The sequence below is a fragment of the Centropristis striata genome, chromosome 16 (genome assembly GCF_030273125.1).
Source record: "Centropristis striata isolate RG_2023a ecotype Rhode Island chromosome 16, C.striata_1.0, whole genome shotgun sequence".
NCBI lineage: Eukaryota > Metazoa > Chordata > Actinopteri > Perciformes > Serranidae > Centropristis > Centropristis striata.
The window spans coordinates 35610528-35619083 of record NC_081532.1 but is presented as its reverse complement, the minus strand read 5'-3'; positions in this window follow the sequence as shown (position 1 = coordinate 35619083).

The window sequence follows — 8556 nt, the reverse complement described above, 5'->3', positions numbered from 1 at the left end:
TTAAAATAAAATAATACAACAATAAAAACATTTTAAAAATATAAATGTTAGAACTTTTTTCTTTTTAACTGGTTAATGACACATAAATATTAATCCTTCAATATAAACGGATGAAATAAACAAATACAAATAAAATAAACACACAAAACAAAATGATTAATATATATGTATATGTATATATATTTAAAATCAGTTAACAGGATAAAGATGAACAGCAAAACTTCCATTTAAACAGTTACAGTTAAAAAAAAAAAAGTACATGAGGACAAATAGTTAAACATCTTGCAATAAAAAAGCAAATAATATTAATAAAATTACTTCGGCGTCAGTGTTTGCTGCAGAATACCTAATTTCAATACATTAAATATAAATACATATTTAAATAAACAAAATAATTAAAAGAGAATCTAAAAGAAGTAAAATTAAAAAATATAATAAGAATTAAATGCGTGAAAAGTTCATAAAGTCCGAGCAGCTGCGGTTCATTTAATGTTCTCTGTTTATTTTAATGTGCATTTTATTTTGATGGCAAAGCATAATTTCACTTAAAAAATAAATCTCAAATAAATGAAAAATCACTTTGATGCCCTGAGAGAACATTAAAGTTTGTTTATATGCAGATTAGAATAAAGAAATAAAGGAAACATCATTTAAAGTGGAAGGATGTGAATATAAACCAGTTTACTTTTCACATTAAAAGCATCTGAATCGTTTGTTTTCTCCATTAATTTAATGTAAATAACTCCTGGCTGTGTTAAATGTTCTAAATGTTACAAATTAAAGTACAAACTAAAGGTTTGATTGATCAACTTCAGATCATTATGGATGTCTTTCTATAAATAAAGAGACAATCAGCTGTTCGGCTTGTTGCAGCGTTTTTGTCCCTGCAGGCCTCCGTCTGATTCCCGCCTCATCATTCAGCTCACGGCGACAGAAAGAAAGAGAGAAAGAAAGAAAGAAAGAAGCTGCAGAGATGTGATAGAAAGCTGCAGGAGGAAGCAGAGAAACACATGAAACACCAGTTTACTGCTGCAAACATCTCTGCACACAGCCGATTGATTTATAAAGAATTAACTCAAGTATTTAGTTTTTAAATAAATCAGTTTTATATTTCCTGCAGACTGAAACTGCTGCGGAAGATTTATTTATTTATTATTCATTCATTTATTTATTTATATTTAGGCCAATATATGAATTTATTAGCAACGTGTTCAGGCTGCACAGTTTCCTGTCAGAATATTATAATATATATATAATAGTTTAGCTCTCAGACAAACATGTTATTTTGTGGGTTTTTTCTCCTTAAAACAAAAATAAAATCTTCAAAACAATAATATTTAAGATCGGTTCATTTTGACTGACGGTATTTTAATTTAATTTGTTTTCCTTTTAAAATGCTGATTCTGTTATTTACTGTCCATAGATTTAATTTGTTTTCAACGCACATTTAAAATAACATAAAAAGACAGTTTGTTGTCGACATGTGGAGGATTATGTCATAAAAGGAGAAATGTTATTAATCAAACAGTGAATAAAAATATTCAGTTTACTGTGAAAACGAGACTTAAAATACAATAACGCTCTCTTTTCTTCTTTTTATTTGTTTTTACATTTTTATGTGAAAGTTTGCTGTTTTGTTTCTAATCAGAAATTATTTATATTTTAATAAACTCGCCGTTTGCATTAATAATAGAGAAACATTGCGGCCGCTTGTCTCAGAAATATGATTATTATCGTAAAAAATTAACGTCGCTGTGGCTTCAAATACTGAAATATTAACACGAGGTTATCATATCATACAAGAAAAACACAACATAGATATTATTATTATTATTATTATCATTATTATAAAGGAGAATAAAAGGCCACGAAGAGCAGAAGAGGAATAAAATCAGCATTTAATTGAAATTAACGGATTTATTAAAGTGTCACATTTATATTAAAACAGAATTATCTGACTGAAGAGATTCATCTGCAGCTTCACGGGTCAAAAGTTGAAGTTGTGAAATTATTTCTATTTCCCATGTGTCAGTTATGAGGAAAACAATATTTCTTCTTCAGTTTTAATGTTTGTTTGATTGTTTTTATAAAACCTTGATAAAGCTGATCAAGATAATAAGATCGGAAGATAATAAATAAATCGATGAAACTGGATTTAAATGTTAGTGTGAGTAGTTCCGCTGTCCGCCGCCGGGGGGCGCCGCTGTCCTCTTCCTCTTCCTCATCTTCTCTTCATCACATTTATTTTCCACTGAGCCTTAAAGCCAATAACAATAATAATAATAACAATAACACTGAGGCTGTTTATGTGTTGCAGGATCACTCCAAACATTCAGAGGAAATAAAGCAGATTAACCACCTCCACCTCCACCCTCATCATCCCTCCACCTTCATCCCTCCACCCTCATCATCCCTCCACCCTCATCATCCCTCCACCCTCATCATCCCTCCACCCTCATCATCCCTCCACCCTCATCATCCCTCCACCCTCATCATCCCTCCACCCTCATCATCCCTCCACCCTCTTCATCCCTCCATCCCTCCATCCCTCCATCCTCATCATCCCTCCATCGTCTTCATCCCTTCAGCTCACAGGCGAAGAACCCTTAATCCTTAAAAAAAAACCTCAGTAAACTTTAAATATTTCCATTATTTCTGTAACAACATTAGAACCTAATGTCCCTTAAAATGTCCCTTAAAAACCTTAAAAACATGTAGAACCCCATAAGAATCCCTGAGAATCCGTTTGATCCCCCCCAGGAATACTAAATCCTTTAAAATCCCCCCTGAGACCAATAAAAGCTGTGAAGGAACCCTGAAAACGGTTCATGGCAGCTTGAACTCCAACAAAAAAGCCCTTAAAAAACTCATGAAATGCCTGGAACCTCCTTAAAAACAGCGGAACCCCAAATAGTCCCCTGGAGTCACTTGGGATACCCCCTGAGGTCCCCTGGAGTCACTTCGGACCCCCTGAGGTCCCTGGAGCACCATTATATCCCTTAAAAGTCTCCCCTGAGAACCAATAAAACCCTTAGAAATGGTTCATGGCAGCTTGATCTTCAGTAATCTGTGGAACCCCTCAAAAAATTCTGGAAGTCTCTATGAACCCTGAATACCACTGGCGGTCCCCTAAAATGCCACCAAACCCCATAAAACCCCCTCTGTGGATCAATAAAACCCCTTAAGAACCTCTAAAAGCACTTCATGGCAGCTTGAACCCCAATTAATGGCCTTAATAGCCCAACAAAGCTCTTAAAGAGGCCTTGGAACTTCCAGAAACCCTAAATCCCTTAAAAAAAACCTTGAGAACCAATAAAACCTCCTAGGAATTGCAGAAAACCCTTGAAGACAGCTAGAACGTAGGACTAAAACTCCTTACACCTCAATGAGAACTCATAGAACCATGTGAATGCCCCCTTAGCTCCACTGGAACACCACAAAATCCCTTAAAATCCAATTTGAGAACCAATAAAACCACTTAAGAAGTCCCAAAAACCCTTCAGGGCAACTAGAACTTCAGCTAAGACTGAAGAACCTCTAACACCTCTTTGAGAAATCCCAGAATCCTTTGAACACCCTCTGAATGCTGCTCAATCCCTAAAAATCACATTTGAAAACCAGTCTTAAGTCATGAAAACCATTAGAGACATGGAACTTAAGACTAGGACCAAAGAACCTCTTACACCTCGTTGAGAACTTGTAGAACGCCCCAACAGACCCAGTAGAACTCTCCTGGAGCCCTTAATAACGTTAGATAGACGTGGGAACCGCTTCAACTCCTATTAAACCCTTTAAATGCCACCAGAACCCCCTAAGAACGTGTATGTTCCCCCTTCAGAACCTCTAGAACCTCTAGAACCTGTTCTCTTTGCCACATCTCTGATCAATGATGGATATTTACGTTTCTGCAGAATAAAACATGATTCTCTGTTTGTTTGAGTGCAGAAACACAGCAGATGTTCTTCAGGAGTTTCACATGTGGATCAAACATTTGAAGAACTCTGTTAACCCTTTAGGAGCATCTAGAACCTCTTCAGAAACCCTGAGCCATCCTTCCACCTGGTTGAGAACTCATAGAACCCTTTGACTCCCTCAGGTCCCCTGGATACAATAAGTCCCTTAAAATCCCCCTGAAAACCCCTCAAAATGTCCTGACAATTCTTCAAGGCAGCTAGATGTTAGGACCAGGACTTGGGAACCTCTTCCAGCTGGTTGAGAACTCGTCTTTAGACCAGGAACCCTCTAGAACCTGCTAGAGGTTCCTCACTCCTCTGATCACCAACCGGCTCAGCTTCATTGATGGATATTTACGTTTCTGCTGAATAAAACATGATTCTGTGTTTGTTGGAGTCAGAAAAACAGCAGATGTTCTTCAGGAGTTTCACATCTGGATCAAACATTTAATCACTGATCAGAACGTTAGAACAGTTTGTAGAGTTCTCAGCAGCTGACGGGATGGAGGATGAGATGGAGACAGATGTTTGGATCTTTGTGTTTCTGATGAATGTGGAGATGTTCATTATGAAGGAGGTCAAAGGTCGCAGCATGTTTCTTTCTCCCTGATTGAATTTTAAAATCCTCCTCCGGTTCCACCTGAACTACACAAAGTTTCTCAGTGATGTTGAAAAGTCAACATATTAATTTATCATCATACAAACTGTAAATTACTTTAAATCAAGCTTGTGGAGCACATTTACACATTTACAGCAGATATATTTAGAGTTTGCAGGTAATCTGCCCACAAATTGGATGAAACGTGTCGTGTTGAAGGACATCTGGAGGCTGTGAAGAAATCATATTTTCTTATACATTTAAATATCAATTATCATGTTGGACAGAACTCCTCGTTTATCACTTCGTCAAGAGTTTATTTCATAATGTTCTTGTTTATCAGCAGATCTTTGTTTCAAATCGATCCCTTTTAAATGATCTTTCTTCAGTTCAGAGAAAAATGAACTGATTTGGTTTGATGACAGTTCAAAAAGTTTAAAAACAAAAGGAATTATCTAAATAATTAAATATTATATTAAATATATAATTGATCTTTGAGACATTAAAACATGTCTTAAAATTCAGAAAAACATGAATGGACGACTGGTTTAAAGTCTCAGTTTATTAGTTAACCAACAAAAGAGGCAAAACTCAACCTGAGAACTTGTTCTCAAGCAGCTCTGAACATTTTCTTCTTTCTTCTTCTGCTCTGAACATTTGAGGGTTTTTAAAAACAGTTTTTAAACAGATTCTAAACTTTAGAAGAAAGTGAATAGAGTCTGTTTGTTTGATTTGACAGAAAGAGAAGAAGCTCAAACCTGAGCTTTTAAAAACGCTGTAAATTTAAAAGAAAATGAATCAAATGAATGTAGTTTGGCTGGTTTGAAGTCCCAGTTGTTAGTTGACAGAAGATGCAAGAAAATCTAACTTTCTTTGGTTTGACTGGCTGCACAATATAGCTTTTAAATGACTTCAGAATTTCAGAATAAAATGAATGGAGTGTGGTTGGTTTGACTTGAAGCTTCAGTTGTTATTGACTCACATCAACAAGAGTTAAGTTCAGCCTTAAATACTGATTCAGATTGAGGTTAAAACTGGTTTGATATTACTTGTTCAAGTTGTTGCTCCATTTTAAAAATTCAGAACAAAAAGAATGGAGTCTGGTTGTTCTGGTGCAGCCTGGTCTCACCTCCATGCTGCTAATGGGAGCTTTTTCTTCTTCTAAAATTCAGAAGAACATGAATAGAGTCTGGTTGGTTTGTTTGACGATAAGTTCCAGAAAATCAAGCTGGTTTTGATTTGTCACGCTGCAGAATTCAGCTTTTAACTGTTTTAAGTCTGGAGCTCCAGTTGTTGGTTGACCAATCAACACAGACCAGAAAGCCCCCCCCCCCTTCACTCTCCTTTTCACTGTAATCTGGAGCTTGTACATTGTTTTTAAATTGAGGGAAAAATGAGCTGAGTCTGGTTAAAGTAGTGGCCCAACAAGAGACAAGAAGGATTAAAACTGAGGTCAGAATGAACTGAGTCCCAGTTATTGGACTGTTTTAACATGGAGAAGAAAGAGAGTGGAGTCTGTCTCACCCCTCCCTGTCTCACCCCTCCCTGTCTCACTCCTCACACTGCCCGTTCACAAATATGTTTGAACATCCTGTAGAAGATGAAGTGAGTCTGGTGGGATTTTAAAGTCCCGTCTCCTTTTTATTTGATTTTTCTCCACATTTCTTTATCAAACAAGCCAAGGAGCTGCTCCTCTCTGCTCCTCTCTGCTCCTCTCTGCTCCTCTCTGATTGATCCACCTGCTGCTGGTGTTCAGGCCTCACGGTTCAGTCCGGGAAAAAATCTTTGAAATGATCAAATCTGACCGGAAACGGAGAGAAAACAACCTGCAGCAGGTGAACTAAACGATGAAACACAGTTAGTTTCAGGGGATTCTCTCTGAGGATTCATGCTTCTTTCTCTGCACCTCCTCCTCCTCCTCCTCCTCCTCCTCCTCCTCTTCCTTCTCCTGCTGCTGTTTGGATGCTCATCACACATGCACGCACGCACACACTAGAGGAGCCGCGGCGGCGCGCACACGCTGCAGGAGGAGAAGCGGCGCGCTGAACGTCCAAACTGCCTCACATCTTCAGCTTCTGTGAGCAAACTAACAACAACAACAACAACAACAAACAAACAAGCAGTATGTTTAGTTCAGTGAGTCACAGAGGAGCTGACAAACAAACAGCAAGTTAAACTAACCCATCAAAATAAAAGCATGACCAAAAACAACAACAATATTCTTCAAAATAAACTCAGTTTAAGGAGGAAAAATGCGCATCCAGGGCGGGAAAAACAGCGACGAGAAGATTTGTTGCACAAAAACTCATAATATTATTTTAAAATGTATTATGGCAGAAACTGTGTCATTATTAGACCAAACAAATCTGACTTTATTGTTATTTTGGCTGATGAAGGCCAGAGATGTGATGAAAGCTCCGGAAGGCAAACACGGATCACTTTACACTGTTTGTGTCAGTTATTTTTATTTATGTGTATATTTCACTAGTCAGCCTTATAATAAATTATAATACATTATTAATATTATTAATATGACGTTTCTGCCGTCCGGCTAATTTCTTCTTGGCATTTTTGTTTGTTTGTTTATTTATTCATTTGCATTTATGCATTGCAGCCACGTGTGTTTTGAACAAAAAATATCACAATAATGTAAATACTGGGGGAATAAATCTTTTAGAAAACCGACTTTTGGTGTAAAAACATCAAACAAACAACAAATAAAACAGCAAATAATAGTAATAAACAAACATCCAGACAGACACATGATGCAGATGATTCATGCTAATGTAGTTTATTTAATTTAAAACTGATATATTTCCTGTTTGTGCGGCTTCATGTTGCGGCTCACTGAGACTCAAAAAGCTGCAAAACTGAAATAAAATCGCCAGTTTTTGGTGTAAATTGTTGGATTTTGCTGCCGTCACGTATCTTATTTCTGCTCTTATGAAATGAAATGTGTTTATTGAGGACCAGCAGAAAGCAGCTTCCAGCCTGTTGGACAGAATGAACCGCGTGTCTCGGTGTCTCGGTGCGTAAATCAAACGGCTCCGTGAGTCCGAGCCGCGCTGCTGCTGCTGCACAACTACTAACTTTCATTTCTCTGCAAACTGACACAAATGTGAGCTTCTCTTCTTGTTTTGGGGGATTTTCTCTCTTTTCTCTCTCTGCTGGCAGGTTTCCAGCTGACTCAGGGAACTCTGCTGCTCCACACACACTCTTCTGAGTTTTTGCAGATTTGCCGCTGATTGTTTCTGTCCTCGTGTGTTAAAGTGTCTCAGATCAACTATTGAAGGTCTGATGCACTTTATTTCCTCACAGAAGCTTTTATTGTGTTGAGTTCAACATGTTAAAGTTTACTGGCCGGTGGAAGTCTGAGAACATTAGAAATATGATTCAATAACAAGAATCACCAGCACAGTAAATGTAGTTTTAATACCCAGCAGCAGTAACTGAGGAGGGAGTACTGCAGTTTTCTTTGCATCATGTTTTCTTTAACATCAGGAATAAAAACACATTTTATAGTCAGTCTTTATTTTTTATGCTCAGTCATCATGTAGTCAGAATCACATTTCTCTGCTTCATTTTAGCTGCCAAGAAGTATTTTACAAATCAAACCCTGCAGCAGAGAGAATCAACCTGTAGAAAGATGTTTTAGTACTCAGATTATTTGTATTTATTTATTTTGCTTTTTGTGTGTAAAGAGAATTTACTGCAACAAAAAAACAGGAAAACAATGTTTGTTTTTGTCTAGTAGGAGCCAAAGGTAAATATATATTGTGTCCAAAAGAAGCATTAAATATTAATTTGAATTGTGTGAATGTATAATTAAATCTAAAGTCCCTCAGGAGGCTCGAGCTCAGTGTTTACAGTTGTAGTACATGAGGGAGTACTGCAGTAGCAGCAGTACTCACTATTAACACCAGACCCTGGAATATTATCATAATAATCACCATGTTTTAGAGGTTATAAATCATATTTAATTTTTTTCGCAAACATCATTAGTGG